This window comes from Ailuropoda melanoleuca, chromosome 3 (genome assembly GCF_002007445.2).
Source record: "Ailuropoda melanoleuca isolate Jingjing chromosome 3, ASM200744v2, whole genome shotgun sequence".
Lineage (NCBI taxonomy): Eukaryota > Metazoa > Chordata > Mammalia > Carnivora > Ursidae > Ailuropoda > Ailuropoda melanoleuca.
This window is the reverse complement of record NC_048220.1, coordinates 130,004,942-130,024,600: the sequence shown is the minus strand read 5'-3', so window position 1 is coordinate 130,024,600 and position 19,659 is coordinate 130,004,942. Positions and strand designations below refer to the sequence as shown.

At 36.5% G+C, this 19,659-nt stretch overlaps 1 protein-coding gene across 4 annotated transcripts in view; it reads right to left on the bottom strand.

The window, feature by feature from the left end:
- Positions 1–19,659, bottom strand: part of LOC100471557 (cadherin-12) — a 1,012,668-nt gene that overhangs the window by 373,096 nt on the left and 619,913 nt on the right. For 2 of the 4 annotated variants that reach the window (XM_034657064.1, XM_034657065.1), the window contains exon 3: positions 15,071–15,214. The exons of 1 other annotated variant lie outside the window; for it this stretch is intronic. The gene's annotated coding sequence lies outside the window, so the exon portion shown is untranslated. Of the gene's footprint in view, positions 1–15,070; positions 15,427–19,659 lie in introns of those variants that run through there. One more of the 4 variants, XM_034657063.1, reaches the window with a different exon arrangement.

Sequence of the window (19,659 nt, the reverse complement as noted above, 5' to 3'; positions counted from 1 at the left end):
TTGAACTGCAAAACCCATTATTTTAATTTCACATCACTACACCTGGTACACTGCTTCCTGGTGACCCCATTAAGATTGGGAAAGGCAAAGAAAAAACAATTATTGTTTTTTCCTTTTTGCAATCGTTATACATCAGGTACTATGATGGGTACTTTCCCACACTTAATCTCATTTAATTCTCAAAACAACCAATAATGAAATATTAAAATGTTTAATTTATGCCTTTTCCACACAAAGAAGGGAAAAGCCCCCTGAATCTTATTCTATGGCCAACAGATTTGTTCCTTGTGAGGGTTTCTCTCCTTCCATAATTCTCTGCAAAAGGGAGAATGATCTCCCAGTTATTTCTCTTTCTTTCTTGTTCCTGAATAGCTTATCATGAGGGGATAAAAGTTTGGGATAAATGCTCACTTTTTTTTCTGCGTGGTATCTCTCTCTCTCTCTCTCTCTCTCTCTCTCTCTCACACACACACACACACACACACACACACACAGATACACACATGCACTCAATCACATTTTCTCAGCATTAACTTGCTATTAATAACAGAAGTATTCATCCATCACACGATTTGACCCTAGGTATCTAGATGGGATTAAATAAGAACATAAGTAGGAACATGCCACATCTCACTTTACACATTATATTTCAGAAGTCCTGGGGCAATCTAGAAAGTGTGTGTATATACGTATATATGTATTTAAATGAATAAAAGTACATATATTCATATATGTGTGTGTGTATATGTGTATGTATATGTATATATGTATATATACTTATACTTTTATATACATAGGCTATATGTATATATACATATATTTTTAAGGAAAAAATAGAATTTTCTGTATTACTTTCTGTAGTGCTCCATTCCAGGTAGCATCTGGTAGGCAAGCCACATCTACTAGTCACTTGAATTAACCTCAAGTAGGTGGAAGACTTTACACCAAATCTCCTTACATGTTCCCATAAAAATGGATATCTGCAAAAGGAATAAGGTAATTTACTCCAACCTGCAGATCGGGCTTGAAACATTCCTAATAGAGCCTAGGTTAGGTTTCCCTGTACCCTTTCCCTGTTCCTCTGTTCTTTTCTCTCCTTTAGGGCTAAGTACCAGTGAGTTTTGGATACACTATAGTTCCTTGCTGTGTCTTCTCTTACTTTATCTCACATAATAGACCTTTCCTCTTTCCACTAACACTTGGTGTTCAGAGCGCGTCAGTCTCATTTTCTCAATGCCAATCAGATGAAAATATACCATGACAAGATACTGATTAGTAAGAAACAGCTAGTTGCATTTCTTTTTTTTTTTTTTAAGATCTATTTTATTTATTTTAGGGAGAGAGAGAGGCAGGGGAGGGGCAGAGGGAGAGACAATTTCAAGCAGACTCCCCACTGAGCGCAGAGCTCCACCTGGAGCTGGATCTCAGGACCCAGAGATTATGACCTGAGCGAAAATCAAGAGTCAGATGCTTAACCCTCTGATCCACCCAGGTGCCCCGTTAGCTGCATTTCTAACACTATGGCTTTCAGCACCCCAAATTAAAAGGCGGAAATAATATTGGGACGTGCAGGTTTTTGTCAGAGAACTCCAGGGAGATGCTTAGGACGAGAAGATTTCAGGAGCCTTACTCGTAGTCAGTTTAGGCAACTCTTCCGTTTCATTCTAAATTGGCTTTTATTGCTTTTTATGAAATCATGTATCAGGAAAGTGCCCTTATTGCAGAGTCCTCATCTAAAATTATGATGCTATCATCACTTCCAGCTAAACTACATCTGTACGTAAAAAGTCCAGTGTAATTACTTCATCTCTGCTTCAAACTCTCCCAAGATGATCTCCTCATACACAAAATCATTACCTTTAAAATTTATAAACTATCCAAAAAAACCATGAATTATAAATTTGTATGCTTCTTGCAGACAATTCTTATACACTTCTTCATTTCTTTTCTTACATATCCGTGTACAATCAGTTTGAAGACCATGAAAGACTTTGCATGGTGCTCTTCACTTGCAAATTGGTGGGATAAAATTCATTATGATAAAAATAACCCAATAAAATAATATTATTTCTGTCATAATAAAAATCAGTCTCTATCATATTTGAAAAGAAAAAAATACAAGATTGTGTATAATTACAACAAAATTCTTAGCTAACCATACAGCATAATTTCTTTAAAAATCACACTATGTATGTCTCTGTCTACCTACCTACCTACCTTTCCACGTAATCACTATTCACATGAAAGTGCCCATTTCTAGCACCTCAGAAGGCTCCCTTTTGTACCCCTTCTCAGTTAATCCCTGCAAAGAAAAGCACTCATAATGCTGCCTTAGTGAATAATGCTGTACCATTATTATTCTTTTCCTTGTACTTTCATTCTGTAGAATATTTTTTTTAAGATTTTATTTATTTATTTTGACAGAGAGACAGCCAGTGAGAGAGGGAACACAGCAGGGGAGTGGGAGAGGAAGAAGCGGGCTCCCAGCAGAAGAGCCCGATGTGGGATGTGATCCCGGAATGCTGGGATCACTTCCTGAGCCGAAGACACACGCCTAATGACTGCGCTACCCAGGCGCCCCTAGAATTATTTTTTTAAATCTTTTTGTTTATTCATTTGAAAGAGAGAGAGAGAAATCGAGCAAGGAGAGGCAGAGGGAGAGGGAGTAGCAGACTTCCCGCTGAGCAGGGAGCCGGATGCGGCACATCCACGGACCCTAAGATCATGACCTGAACCGAAGGCAGATGCTTAACTGCCTGAACCACCCAGGCACCCTCATTGTATATAATTATTAACAAGGTTGAAATTGGTTTCAAATGCATCTTGCACACCAAATGAACACCTTTATGAACATGATAGGTAGATGGTAGTTACGTTATCTGACAACTTACCTAGTGGAAAACATTACAAATGGGCATTCCTCAAATTCTTCAATATTTTTATTTTTATATGGGAATCATAACTAAGACCAAAAGAGCATATGCCTAACAAACTGTTTCTGCTTCTTAAATTATGTCTGGCAACCTGAACGCTGAGTGTTTCCCATTTGCATGTGTGCTTATGCTCTTGTTAGACTTACTGTTGTAGCTGCAGGACCTATGGAAATTCTACTTTTTATTAAGACCTCACTCTAAGAATTCTGTTATATCCAGCAAGGACTTTATACCCAAGTCTCAAGGCTGATTTTTTCAAAGATATCTTTTACTTTCATTGGTGATGGCTCCATGAGAACAAAAAGTGTTTTTAATTCTGGAATTTCCTCTTTGAATGTGAAATCTATTTAACATTTCAGTGAGTATAACACTAACAGGATCACAGTCTTTGTCAACCCTCAAAATTCTGAAATGTTTACCAACCCTGAGAAGGTTTAATTTTCTTGGAAAGCAAGCAGAGAGGGAAATAGGGACTGAATTTTGTTACTTGGTATGGGTCACAGAAAAGAGAATGAATGGTCCTTCAGTAACCTTAAGCTGCAATGTGTCCAAAGGGGACACTAGAGAGGTGTGTGAACCCACACATGAACTGTATAGGAAGCAATGAAGCAGCAAGGATGGAGAGCCTGGGTACCATTGATAAATAAGGCGGTTTTCATATGGAAGAATTTATTATTGATTCGCTAATTAATTTATAACCCCACTTTTTAGAACCAACTGAATATAGTCAAGAATCAATATTTGATTTGTCTAGTTCTGAGGAGTATATGGTACCTATGAATAGAGAATTTTGCCTGAAAAGGGGGGAATTTTTCCCAGTTTCCTCCAAAGATGAATGAACGACTTTGAGAAGCAAAACAGATGAACTTTACTGCTGTTACTCAAACCAATCACCAAACTTCTTGAACAGAATAATGCTACCAAAGACACACAAACAAAAAACAGTAAAGAGGCGCTAGGTCTATAGGCATGTGGCTGCTTTGTCATGAGGGGCAGATAACCCAAGAGTCTGTAAAAACTGGACTAAGACAGGTCTGGAAGAGGGGCGCCTGGACGGCGCAGTCGTTAAGCATCTACCTTTGGCTCAGGGCGTGATCCCAGCGTTCTGGGATCGAGCCCCACATCAGGCTCCTCCGCTAGGAGCCTGCTTCTTCCTCTCCCACTCCCCCTGCTTGTGTTCCCTCTCTCACTGGCTGTCTCTCTCTGTCAAATAAATAAATAAAATCTTAAAAAAAAAAAAAAAAAGACAGGTCTAGAAGGGAGTAGTGGGTAATAGGGGCTGGTAGCTTCATAAGTTGGTATGTTGATCAAGACCAAGAGTGACATAAATCACCATTACAGGACAGGCTTTACTTCTTTGAAGGAATCAGTGTAACACTCTCATTATGTAAAGAGTTGTTGTGTTAACTTTGCATTCACTGCTGTTTAACTATGCTGGGCTCCTCTCCCCATGTCTGCTTATCAGAGCTATATACGGGTCTGTTTTTTTGTTTGGGGGGATTTCTTTCCCTAAACTTCCTTAAAAATAAATTGGCTTAGCATCTGGTAAGGAAAAAAATCCCAATGTCTAATTACACTTCTGAGTAAATTATAGAACTGTGGGATATTAAACCTGTTTACTCGTTTTTTTTTTTCTGACAAGAGATATTTCTCTATTATCTTAATGTTATATTCCTCTTTAGACACTAGTCACAACATTTATCTCAGTATTATGTTTTTCTCTGCCGTTCAGATGTTTGCCTTTGGGGGCACTGATAAAAAAACATTATATTTGGTGGATCTGCATTAAAAATCACTTCTTTTCCTGACAAGCTATTTAAAATGTCATTCGTGCCTTGTTGAAGGCTTTTACAAAAATCCAGAGACCTATACCCAGATGACCTAAACTGTTTCTGCAGGGATTGCGATTTCTTTTTGAGGATTATGGTTCCAAGGAAGATTGCCTCTAAGTATTTGCGAGAGAAATATTTTCCAGAATAAATGCCGTTGTTTACTCTATATTGATTTTTAGAGCATTTCACCTCACTTCATCTAAAGGACAGGTTATAAAATACAGTTTAATTATGGTAATATTAAATATAACAGTGTAATCGTTCCTTAAACATCAGGCACCAAAGACTATCTAATTCAGGATGTGCTTTTTAACTACTGATTCTCCAGATAGGCCACTTCTATTGTTTGTTCTACCAATTATTTTCCTTTAAAGATCAAAAGCCTAAGAATAAGAGTTAGTGTAATTTCCCTGCACTAAACATCACCTAGTCATGAAATTAGAAGTTATAAGAGTGATACTTTTAAAGAGACTGGAATTTGAGTTAAAATATGCATATTCATTGATCACAAATGGACGAGAAATGTCACCCAGTTATTACACGGAAAGATGCTGATTGAAAATAGGTGACCTTTACCAAACGTGTGTGAACAATTTTTGCTGTTCATTAAAGGATAAGATATCTACATTGTCCATAAGGTGGATAAAATGTATGAAATGCATTAAACAAATTTCAGTGGTTCCCGGCATGACAAATTTTTGAATTAACTTAATTATAACCATATTTTTGTGTTTTTTTGACATTTTGTAAAGGTGACATAGAGGAGCACAATTCTATTCAGAATGGCAGGAACTTAACTGCCCAAGTGGAAGGGAGAAGTTTATGAATAAATGATTGTTTTTGAATTACATTACCTGTCCTTTTTCACAAATGGTTTGTATACGTTAGTCACCAGGAATACAGTAGTGAATGAAACAGGCAGAGAGCCTGCCATCAGAGTTTGGAACTGAGCGTTATTAAATGAGGTAATGAGTTTCTGTGATGGGAGAGAAAGGGGCATAGAGTGTGTTATGGAAATTGATAGGAGGGGCATTTTAACTGGATCGGTAGGGGCCAAAAACTATTTGGATGAAGTGACGTCTTTGGTTCTAAGGGCCAAAAGATTAAGCCAGGCAAAAAGTCAACTTAATATGCCAGGCAGAAAACATGCAATCTCAGTGATAAGGAAACAAAAGATGGCTGGAAATAGACTGGTAGAGGTTAGGCAAGACTAGAGAGGATGCCGCATCCAGTCCTTGTATACAGATGCCTCATGAAGGTTTGAATTATATGCTAGAAGAGATGGGGCATTACAAGGGAAGCTTTTACGACAGGGATAGTAAGATCAAGTTTGTATTTAAAGAGGCAATATTCTGGGGCGCCTGGGAGGCTCAGTCATTAAGCGTCTACCTTCAGCTCAGGGCGTGATTCCAGAGTCCTGGGATCGAGCCCCACATCAGGCCTCCCCCGCTGGGAGCCTGCTTCTTCCTCTCCCACTCCCCGTGCTTATGTTCCCTCTCTCGCTGGCTGTCTCTCTCTCTGTGTCAAATAAATAAAATCTTTAAAAAAAAAATAGAGAGGCAATATTCTGGCAGTAAGGGCACTACTTTACAAAAGGAAAGCGTTACATAGAGACCATAAGCAAGTAACTAATGAAGGTGGTGTGAACCGAGGAGAGGCAAAGGCAAAAATCTGTGCGGGAGAGATTTAGATGGCAGAATTGAAAGAACCAGACTTGATATGTGTCAGGTGTGAGAGGCGGAAAGGCAAAGGTAAGAACTGGGTATCTAATGTGACCCGCTGGATAGCTTACAGTGTCATTTATTGAGATTGTGCAGAGAGAACAGAAAGATTTGGAGGTCAAGATGGGAAAATGTTTTGATCCCTCTCTCCCTTCCTCCATTTCTTCCTTCTTTCTTTCCTCCCTATAAATATGTTATAGGTACCAACTATACCATACTCCGTAATCTAGGTCCTGAGGCTTCTGCAGTGAACAAAATAAAGTTTTTATCTTCACAGAGCTTATAGTCCCATTGAAGAATCCATTATCAGGCAATAAGTGTTAAATGTCAGATGAACAGTAAAGAGAAAGAAAGGGAGGGCGTGCTGTTTTGGGTAGAATGGTTAAGAGAAAACTTCTGTGATTAAAGATCTCTCCTATATAATTTCAGCCATAGTTCACACAACAAAGTACTGCCCAGAAGAGGAAGAGTTTCTGCCAGACGAACACCTAGCATTCTACTTCTAAAATGAAAGGGTCAAAATGTTATCCTCTTAAGAATGTGAGTGACATGAAGTTTGAATAGTTCATTTTGAGTTTGATTATCCAGGGGTAGAGGCAAGACGGTGGCCTTTTCTGTTAGATTACAATCTGGAGGAAAGATAATGTGAACATTTTTCCATGTCAATACTAGCAGCCATGGCCATACAGAGTCTGCCATTTTTCCTAAACTCTGAAACGGAAATAAATGTGTTCACCTACTCAGGGAGTAGAGTCCCTGAAAGTTACATATGAATACACAGTTAGCCAAATTCTCCTCATTCAACCCCTTATTTGGTTTCAACATCTGAACTTTCACCTATCCTTGGCGCAGCATTTTAAGAGGGTCTCTTTTCCTTGAGTTCCACCAAAAAAGAATTTTCTCCTTTGGTGTATTTTTGTTTTGTTTTTAATTTTCGTGTTTCTTAATATATATATACATATACGTGTGTGTGTATGATACATAGTATTTTACTCTGTATATATATTTCAATACTATATATAATGCATTATAATACTAAACATATATATTTCAACTTGAAGTAGTGAAAAATAAAATGCAAGATTCAGAATAGAGCACCAATGTATCTGTCTCTCCCTTTCTCAAATGCTTTAACAGGATCCCACTGTTTTTGGGTTGAGGCTTCCACTCCTCACACAAAGCATATATGAAGTTGCCTCCTCTTACACATACAGCATTACACTGTCATGTTATAAGAAACTAATTGGTCCTGGAAGGTGGTAGGGATTCTCTCATCATATCTCTGCACTTTGGTACATAATATAAGTTCTATTAGGAGCTTACCACTCTGCCTCTTCCGCCTGTTGAAATGCAAGTTATCCTTCAATTTGTAGCTCAGATAACTCCCCGGAAGTATCCTATGGTCCCTCAGAGTTAAGGCAATAGCTACTCTATGATCGATAACACTGTGTACATATTTTCCATGATTGAACACCGAGAATATTGTAACTGCTCTTTCTCTTGTCTGACTCCCCCACCAATACTTTATGAACAGGAGTTAGGGCTCATCAACATACATCCCTAGCATCTAGCAGAGTACCTGAAATTTAAGAGGTACACAGCATTGATTAAATTAAATGGACTAAATGTAACCCTTTTGAAAAATGTGCTTGAATCTTACATAGTTCTAAGCAAAAGCACCATTATGGTTATTTAGGTATTTGCCTCAATCCTGACACACAGACCACATAATTTATTGACTCATTTGGAACATCCATACATTCTTTGTTCAACAGATATTTTCTGAGAATCTGCTCTATACTGGGCACTATTCTAGGCACTGGGTTGCAGCTATGAATAAAAGAAACAAAACCCTGCCTTTGAAGACATTACATTGTAAAGTTTAATGTCAGAGGGGAGACAAATATCAATCAAATAAATTAACAAGTGTATGGTTCATGCAATGTTAAACAATTCTAGAAGAAAAAATATGGAGGATTAATGGGGAATTCAATGGACAGGTTTGTAATTTTAAAAATGATAATATCAATTATCCAAAATTTGTGTCTATATTAATGAAATATGATGTTTCCCTTAGTGTTTTGTAGATTTGAGCAATAAAAAGAAAACGTGGCAGGGGCGTCTGGGTGGCACAGCGGTTAAGCGCCTGCCTTCGGCTCAGGGCGTGATCCCGGCATTGTGGGATCGAGCCCCACATCGGGCTCTTCTGCTGTGAGCCTGCTTCTTCCTCTCCCACTCCCCCTGCTTGTGTTCCCTCTCTCTCTGGCTGTCTCTATCTCTGTTGCATAAATAAATAAAATCTTAAAAAAAATGTGGCAGATGGAAATAGAAAAAAATGTTAAATAGAGGAGAAAACTGAAATCAATATCCTTGCCATTTTCGTTTAGGGAGAGAAAAAAGTGGAACTGACAAATAATGAAGCCTCAGGACTGCATTCCTAGGATGAAGAGAACTGAAATGCTGTTCAAGAAGTCAGAATTTTCTGATAAGTTTGGCACTTTGGTATGGAGTTATCCTAGGTGGTGCTAATGCCAAAATTTTCTACACATTGGTCAGTAGAGTTGGAAAGCAACAATTACCCCCAACAATCAACCTTAACTGAAAATAATTAAATATTGGCAATGCTTACCTAAATATGTTGCTTTCTTTTTTAAATTAATTAATTAGTTAATTATTAATTTTATTTTTTTTATTAACATATAATGTACTATTTGTTTCAGGAGCACATAATTATTCTATTTCCAGAATGGGTCAGTGGGAGTCTACAATAGATTTAAAAAAAAAAATGTTCCTCAGTTCTGACCTGGCTCATAACTTCCCATCACCCTTCTGCAAAGGAAAGAGTTTCTTGGGAAGTTGCATCAACCTTTGAACCAGGTAAGCTGGGCTGTAAGTCATGTCTTATGTTAGGTCCTTGAAAATTTACCCACCCAGGCAACCATAGAGCAGAGTGGGGCCAGAATGAGAACAGCATTTCTCACTGACCAGTAGCACTGGTATCCCTGGGAGGCTGTTAGAAATGCATATTCTCAGGCACCATTCCAGAACCATTTGACCAAGAGCCCCATATTGTTTGCGTGCCCATTCAAATTTGGAGTTGCTGATCTACAGCAATAATCCTCAACTTTGTCTGAATATTAGAGTTACCTGGGAAATTGTTTAAAATCCAGTTTTTAGGCTATATTCTTATATATTCTGATTTTAGCAGAATAACTTTCATATGTCAAAACTGTGGTTCCTGGGTTCTTTTTCAGACCTACTAAATCAATAGCCCAGATATGAGACCCAGGAAGCTGCTGTTTTAAGACACATAGTCACTGATTCCTCCTATAAATGCCAAAATACAAGAATGTGTGGCTTGGAGGATGGAAAACCATGAATTCCTTTGCAAAACTACAGTTTCACTATGCTTATTGCTTGAATCAATTGAATCAATTGGTGCAAAATTTGGAATATTTTTGCATATATATGCAAAATTTTAACGTTTATAATTAGAAGATTGAAATCCCTTAGTAAAATATGGATGAGTTCGTGGAGAAGAGGAAATAAGCTTGAATCTATCTGGAAAGAAACATTTAGATAATTATCTTCAAAACATTTAAAAAATATTCCACCAAATATTTATTATGGTTATAATAAAAAAAATCATGCAACAGGAATTAGTTTCTCTTTTAAATAAGGAGTCAGTAAACGTTGCAAGAGATAAAACAGCAAAAAATTTCAACTTTGCAGCCTCTATAATATCTTTATGCTCTATTATTCAGCTCTGGTTTTGTGCATGCAAACAATTGCCAAAAAGAGAAGGTTTTCTATAAACTGTCTACTGAATTACTTTCTTTCAAGAAACATCCACTCATCTGTCTAAATCCAATAGAAAAAAAATTACATGTTCCTAAAATTCAAATACTGATATAAACAGAGTGTCAAGAAGTGGTTCCATGAGCTTCTGGTAAGGTCCGGGTGTGCATTGTTGCTAAGGAGAGATAGTATCCCTAATTTTCCCCACTTGACAGATAAAGTGAGGGACTCAGAGCAAGGTCTCTTGTTTATAATAACTATCATTTCCTGATCACCTGAGTCTTTATATTATATCAATTATCTCCTTTATTTCACACAACAGTGCTACGGGATTGCAGTACTATCATTAGATGATCCATTTTAAAAATCACACCCACAAAAAACAAAGCTTAGACACCTTCACTCATTTGCCCAAGGTCTCAGAGCTAGGAAGTAACCTCAGTGGTCATCTGAACCTAGGTAGTTGAATTCAGAACTTGTACTTACAGCCACTACACATTTCTGCCCTTATCCATTTTCTAACAAGACCATGAATACCTCCGATGCTGGGCCAGTTATAATCTTTTAGTTCATCAGAAACAAAGATTTACTCAGCTTTTTCTCAACTACTGAGAAAAATGTGGAAAATCAGAAGTCTGACCACTGCACAGTGTGTCTGAAATATCACCCAGGATAACCCAGACTCATTGCCTCTCCACAAGGGAGGGTTTTCTTTCTCATGCTTAGCTATTATGAGCCAGCAAATGTGTCTCTTCTAATTGGCCTAAGGGAATTAACTTCTTCTTTCCTTCCTACCAACCTCATGACTTCAGCTAATTCATGGTTTCTGCAGACTACCATCTCTGTTTTTCAACGTCTGCTCTTGCCCACCAACTGTTGTTATCTACATTTATTTCATAGCGAAAGTCACCAAATCAGGTACTTGTCATCTAATAGAGAGCATCCTATTTTGAGAGAATTCTTGTGTTAATCCACATGGTAGGCATTGGCCATTCTAGAGATGATTGTCTTACATCTCCGGTCAAATCTACTGTGCCTAGTGGGGCCTAGAGACATAGTCATATTTTCTGGATAGGGAGACCTATGCATTGTGAACGTAACAAACTCCTCTGCAATACTACTTTTTACAGATCACGTTCATTCTTTTAGAATAGTAATAGAGGGGATTATCTATATATACTTTGTTTTTCTGTTATTCTTACATGCAACTAGGATAAGGCAATCACTTGCCAAAAAAACTAGAGAATGGAAAGTAAGTTGGCTGCTAGTTGGATATTATATACATATAGATAGATAGATAGATAGATAGATAGATGATAGATAGATAGATAGATATAGATATAGATATAGATATATAGATATATATAGATAGATCATATTTCTAATCATTACTGAATCCATTATTCACAATATCTGTTCTCTTTCTAAATGTTTGAGAACACATTGGAGCATAATAAATGATGATATCTTATAACTATGCTACCTAACTTCCTATTACCATCTCAGTGTGTCCTTGGATATCACAGCTAATCATAATAGATTTCCCAGGTCAATCCTAATTTTGTAAGATCGCTTGTTTTTTGTTATAGACTGGACACAATTTTGGTTTGGATAATATTGTCACAAATCAGCATAATTAGCTATAGCAAATCTCTGTGTACACATGGGAAGATTTATATAAAGTCAGTAGAACAAACAGACTTCCATATATTTAAATATTAATTTTTTTAGTCCACTTACCAATATCCAATTCCAATTGTTAGTTTATCTTTTCTAATACTGTGAATGTCTTTTGCCATGAACATGAATTCTCTTAACTTCCTTTTAATCTCATTTCAAATAAGTGGCACTGAATTTATAACACTACTTTATAATTTGATTTTATTCTGAGAGTATGTCTACTCCTCCTGATACTAAATTTCAGTGCTGATTATCCATAGAGTAGAGAGCTTTATCTGTCCGTGGTAATCAGAATCAGCTTGATGCGAAGCCTTGTGCATTGACCTCTTTTAGAACCAAAAAGAACAAAGTATATGCTTGTTTCAAACAGTGGCAGCTATGGAATTTATAAAGTCATTTATTCTGAGTAAGCCAAGAGTTAAACTATTTTGAAGGTGATATAATTAAGCTGTACTATCCTATAAGTCATCTTAAAATATTCATGAGTGTCACATCAAACATTGGAAAGGGTCAACATATACTAGGTGATAAAAAAGTTAGAACATAAATATTAGGAGCTTTAAACACAGCCTGATCTGAGTCCACTAACTATGGTCTGTCCTTGCCTCAATTACCTATCCTCTCCCAGCCCCCATCTCCTCTTTGGAGAATTGGGGTAAATAACCTCGATGTCATCATTTTGACTTAATGATTGGAAAACCATATATACAAAGTTTGTATCCCAGCTGTTTGGTATTTAGTAGCTGTAAGACACTGCCTCTCCCCAGTCTTCTATTGAAACTATTGCATACTGAAAAGCAGGTTATAATCATAAGGAAGGTTTTAACAGACTTTTTGGTTTAAATTTTGAAACTGTCTAAGTGAATTTATCCTATAAGATGTTTTCTGATCTCACAGAAGGAATAAATTACTGTCAAATGAATGAAAACTGGGATTCAGTGTAGAATCTAGAGGTAAGGTGGCACTTGGAGATAATATAATAAGTGAAGCAAAACAAAAGGGGAAATCTGATTGAGGAGTCAGGTGCTACAGCTCCTGATTCTCAACCGTATCCAAGATTTTCTCCGTTTTTCTTTTCAGCCTGTAAAATGCAAATTAAAACAACATCCACAATGATAATACCCCTTTAAAAACTTTAGGTATAACTTCTTGAATAAGAACTACAATCACCTTCATTTTTTAGACTGAAATATTTCATTATAAACTACCACATCTTTCAATGGTCATATACATCATGAAAGTACATCCAAAAAATTTTCTTTGGGTAGGTACCACCATCAATTTTGAATTTGACACAAGGGTAGTGTATAATACAGAGCTAGTTTAAGCAATGTACAAGTTTGGTAATAGCAAATGTGGCTGTATTTGGTTAATGTTGCCTCCTTCTGCTTATCAGTGTTGTAAAAAAAAAAATGGAAGAAGCAGCCCAAAACCCAGAAAACCCAGTAACAATTAACTGTAGTCAACACATTTCTCTCAGGTATCTTCGAATTAGTTGAGAAACCAACTCCCTGGAGATAATAGATAGAAGTCTCAGCGCAACAGAGGTAGATAAATGTCTTCAGGCTTTGGCTAGAAACATACAGATAACCAGCAAGTACATGTCAGCGCCTATGGGCATCCTGAAAATATTTCATTCCTGTGAGAGAAGCAATAAGATCAACATCAGCCTGAAAAGCTCTCTAGAGAATTTCATAAGGATAGCCAATTAAGATAAAGAGTGTTTTGACATCTTTATAAAACGTTACATCTCAGGATACCCATAGGAGGAAGGTGGCATCACTATTTCATGAAATATGAGTGCTCATTGTATAAAGCACATTTAAGATCCCATTATAAGTCTTTACATGAAAGCAGCTAGATATTTATTAGATATTTAGATTGCATCTTGGCATAAGAGACTAGTTACTGAAATTCAGTTTGTGTAAGTATTATAATGATTTGTACCTATACTCTAAATAATGTTTCATTATTTGAAAATCATTTTGAAGTACTACATTATAACAAGGTAAGTGGTTGCTATTATTCACTTACACGCTTAGGGTGCTAATCAATCCATCATATACAATTATAGTGACAGAATTATTTTATTATTCTTAATTACATAGAAATTTACCATAATATGGGTCAAAACCATTAGAGTATATGTGCAAAGTAAAGTAGAAAAGAAAAAGTTCAGATAGTGAAGCCTAACTTTGAAAAAAAAAAAAGTCTTCCATTCTCTCTAGATATTCTTAACCAACTTATGAGAAAAATAGGTGTAGAAGAAATAATGTGGACTAGTTTATCCTAATTACCCAGATGATTGCCCTAAACTATGTGCAATCAAGCCTAACCTCAATTCGCTTTACTTTAATAACAAAGAGCGACCTCAAACATAAAAGCCAAGGTTTCAATAAACACCTGAACGTAATCTTATTGAAGAACTTTCCTTTCAAAAATAAGCATTTGAGAAAGACGTTAATCTTTCTTTACTTTCCTTTTTATTAATCTATTTCATAAAAGAAATCTATCTCTTGTATAAGAACTATAAATCATATCAGTAGGATACTAATTATTTTTTTAAACAGCTATATCAGAAACTTTATCATTTATATTTTAATTCCTAAATGGACACTATTAAAACATTCAGGGATTAGCTCTAAATCTTTTAACCCAGAGGGAGCCCAGGAACTAGTAAAGTAGAAAGCTGCCCAAAATCTCAACTCTCATTTGCAAATTTTCTTTCCATCTAATTTAACTTTGAAGCTTTTCAACTCAGAGATTTTACCATATGACATCAACAAAACACTTCAATCAAAATCAAGTTACCTTAGTGCCTCGCAGTTCTCTAGATTACTAAAAAGGTAAAATGAGAAATTAACTCTTTTCATTATTTCCCTTTATTTCGTCTTGATGCAAAGCAGCATGCTTGTATTCCAAAAGAAATTGCCCTGAAATATCATTATCCCCAAATGCCGGTTTTCATTCTAGGACACTTGCTTATAAACTAAGCCTTTTCCTGACATAAACAGTGCACTGCTGCAGTGCAGAACGTCGGTCTAGTCGGTTAGAACTTTCAATGCAGAAATTCAGTGCGATGCAGTTCAGATCCAGCAGCACTTACCTTAATTGAAATATTCTCTGTGAACGAGGTGAGAAATCAGTCAAATCAACCGTGAATGGGGTGGGGAGATCGAAGTTCTCAATCAACACCCAAGTGGCTGCCTGCGGTGCGTCTTTTTCCTGTTTATGTTGAGCCCCTCACTGTCTAACGAGGACAAAAAGAGAAGCTGAAATCCTCAGAGGTTCCAGTGAGTAAATGAGGACTAAGCGATGTTTCCTAACGGGAGATCCTCCGCGAGCATGCTGCGTTTGGTGGTTCCCTAACTGCTGTGATAGGCTCCTGTCAGGTCCCTGGAGCCCGGCGATAATCATTGACCTGATTAGCGGGGAACACTCCCTGTGCGCAGGCAACGCACGCGGAGGGTCGGTGGCTCTCCTGGGAACTGGAAACGGCTCCAAGGCCACTTGGGAATCTTGTCTTTTCCAGCCTAATGGATGAACTACAACTATGACTATAATTTGTAAGGAGATTAGCCAGTGTTAAGCCATTGGAGGACTTAAACAAATGTGCTTTCCTCCTGCTGTTTTGCAAGGTGCATTCCTGTTAGAGATCAGGTGCGGTGAAACAATTAATAGCCTGATAGAGCTGATTTGTAAGAAAAACCTAAAGCTGAAGAATGTTTAAAGCAATGTGATAAAAGAGATAGCTGCATTTGTCTTTGCTCCAAGCCAGGTACATACTTCAACCTATGTCTACGTAAAATGAATTTAGAGGTTTATCACAGACCTCCAGAATGCAACTCTCTGATTTATTAAAAGTATTCATACTAAATAAGTTGTTTGGCAGTTTCTTACAGATGTGAACACTCAAACCAAGGCATGGAGAGTAGGGCATTGCTTGTATAGTTCTTCAAATAGTATTTTAAGTTGGTAAGAGACTTATAGAAATGTTTGCATTATACTATTAACCTAACAGGAGAATACAACATTCCACCTAACTGAAGCATCCCTTTTATTATCGGTTGAAATAATGATTTCTAAAACAAAAGCAAGCAAGAATAGGAGAGAATCCAAAATGTCAAACGTTTTTATATAGTCACTTGCCATTAACAACCTGCTGATGGCTATCCACTGACCACCTGAGAAGTTCAACATCTCGGACTTTAAAAGTTACCACTTCCCTGAAGAAAACTAATTTCTCAAAAAGGTCACATAACTAAATGTTGAAGCCCCAAATGGTTAATTTTTGACAGCCCTCACTTCTATAGGAGAAAATTATTCAAATAACATAAAAAGAACAGATGAAAAAAGTCATTTGCATGTCTTGAGGGTGAGAAAAATCTCATTGCCAGGGAGAAAACTGACAAATGTCCTCTCACAATGGTACTGTGTGATATGTTCAGCATTTCTGCTTTTCCAAGTAGGTTTCACTAGGGACATATGGCATTCTCTTGATGTGTGTGTGTAAGACAGACGGGGGTGGGGCTGCATTTGCATCATAATATTTTAATATTAACATGTATCTTAGAAAAATGTCAAATTTCAATAAAGGAATGCACAAAGCATTACAGAGAATTTGTTTCCCAAATAAATTTTAAAAAAAGATTCCATTAAAATACAAGCTCTTTGATGGAACTTACTGGACAAAATAAAGCTTCAGTGTAACTGAGTTGCTGTAATAGGATAGACACTTGAACTTGAAACTTTGAGCACCAGGGAGAAGCCCCAGGACGAGCGCTGAGCCTGTGTCCCTTTCAGAGGAGGACTCTTGCTCCCTCCGCTGGCGGAGGAGGAGAGCTGAAGGCAAAGAAACCCAGTCGATACACTTCAGGAGAGGGAGAGTAACTTCTGCCGCTGCTAAGCAGGAAATCCATTATCCAATTATAGACTGGCCTTAGAGTGTTCTAGTAGAAAAGAGGCTGCTTAAATCAAAATTGCTGCACATAAATTGTAAATAAATAGTCAACAGGAAACACAACTGCAAATTCTTCTCTAAGGATGCTGACTAGTTGTTAACACAGCACTTGGAAATGAAAATCTGATGGATTCTAAGGTCTGATATTTGGGTGGTCATGCAATTAAAGCACTCTGTTCTCGTATTGCTCTAAGCCTCATTCTGAAGATCTTAAATAGTGACCTCTTTTTAAAAATTTTTAATTAAGAAGGTGCTTATATTTTTGAACCCTATCCACTTGTAATTATTGTCATTTCTAACTCAAAATACTGTTTGAAAGACTAGGCAAGCAAAGCTCTAACAAGGGTATGCTGAGGTAAGCTAACTTGGTGACATCATAGATGGTTTCTACATGGAAAGCCCTGACTGCATACGTTTGCACGGACACTACTTCTAAATGACAGGTCCTCTTGTTCTCATGGGCTCCAAGTGCCTTTCACCTTAAACATTTTCTACAGAGAATATGAATGATTCTGCAGTAGTCTTTTTAACCTACATTGAACAAATAATTGATTTTATGTGGAAGTACACTCATGAGTAACAAAGTAAAATAATACTCTTGTGTGGGGAGTATGGAGAAGATACAGCAGTCATAATTACAGATATTATATAATAAATGTCTTGCATGCACTTAACTGTAGCTGTTGTCCATGAAATCCTTCAAACAATCCTATTAAGCAGACATTATTCTTATTTTTAAAAATTGTATTAATTAAGCAAAGATTCTAAAATGCTTACTAAATTTATCAGTGCCTCACAGCCAATACAGGGCAAATCTAAACTTAAAACTCAGGGAACTTTAACAGTAAAATCTTCGTGCTTAGAAATTTCCAAACATTAAACCAACAAAAAAATACCTGCTTCTAAAGGAATAGGAAACTTTTCTTGTTTTTATAACATGAAAAAACACATTTGTATCTTTAAAAAATTATCTCTTGTAACTGATAAAATATTATACTGTAAAAGTTTAATCGCAGTTAATAGTTTTGTATATTTTAGTAGAAAAAGAAATCCAACAACAAAAAACTTCTTTAGCCTAAAAAATAAATAATCCAGAACTTCCAAATGATGTAATTTCATCATTTAAATTTTCATTTCATAATTTTCATCATTTTAAATTTCATGACTTCAGCACACCAAAAAATCCCTTTTGCAATTCATTCTCCCTATTCCTCAAAAATTGTTATTGTTTTTTAAACAGGAAAATAACCCTATCCTAATCCATATCTATGCCAAGAACATTTACTTATATAATAGGCCAAAATTTTGATGATTTCTGATATTTCAGTTCTCCAGGAGAAGTAACGTAACAGCAAAGCGCATAGGAATTGTGGACCTGAGGAATTCATTTCTACTGTGTTTATGCATTATCTAGAGATTTCTTAAACCTCACTTGAATTCCACCATTTCCTATGGTCTGCAGAAATTATCAGACACATTCATAACCTTACAGAGAAATGAGAAAGTGACCACACTTTTTCAAGGCTTCTAATAAAAATTCTGTCTAAAAGAAAAGAATGATGATAACTCAAATTAATTCAGTCCTTAAACTTTGCCAAGAAGTTTCCCACCTATTATCTCATTTGATTTTTACAGGAATCTTTTGATATAAATTACGAGAAGTATTTTATTCATATTTTAATGATGGGGAATTAGGAATAAAAAGAGCCAAGTAATTGTCCTTTGGTCTTTGATACCTAGTGGAAAATCTGATGTCTTCCTTTCCAGACAAGGGTTATTGTTCCCCACCATATCTAAAAAATATGTTTGTCTGAGTCATGTTGCAGTCAATAAAGACTCTAAATGGATATCTAAATGGAAGCCACTCTTTTTTTCTTCATTTACTTGGGTTTGTACTAAGGAGTGAGAATTGAGATTATCATGTAATAAAGGCAAAAAATACTCTGAGCTGGTAGGAAGGTTGTGATTGATATGAACAGAAATTTCTCCACTGAGATAATCTTTCTCACATTTTTCTCATATAATAGTCAAGACCAAGAAGGCTTTCTTGACTATTTCTGTATTGAGACAATTGTGTAGATACTGGTCTTTCAATTCTTATATGAATCTAATCTTCTTCTCTATGGACTTCAGATTCAAATATTACCTCCCTACATATTTTTTGGTGACTTAATTATCATTATCAGGAGAAAGGAAATCCCAGAACGTTAGTGTTAATTGTTTTAAATTTTAAAAATAAATAAATAAATAAGTAAAACAAGCAAGCAGCCTAACAAAGTAATAATAAATTGACCTTTCAGCAGCAGTACTGAGCTAATACTAACATAGGAATGCTTGCTGAATACTACCATTCTCATATATTATACATAACATTCTCATATATTATACCTATTTCTGCTCGTGTGTAAGGATAGGGGTGAAATGGCTGAATTTAACAGGCTTTAAGTTAAACGGTTCCCATTTTGAGGCCAGTTCACATGAATGAGGCTAGCTTCACTCCTACATATTCATGAATTTGAAATACGATGAACTTCTGGAAATGAAGAAAGCTCAACTAGGTATCAGAAAGCTTGGACAATAGTCAAAATTTTGGCACCACCAGTTTTATAACCTGGAGCCATTTTAAAAGTTTCCAGTTAATAAGGCACCCGGGTGGCTCAGTTGGTTAAGTGTCTGACTCTTGATTTTGGCTCAGGTCATGATCTCAGGGTCATGAGATAAAGCCCCCATTGGGC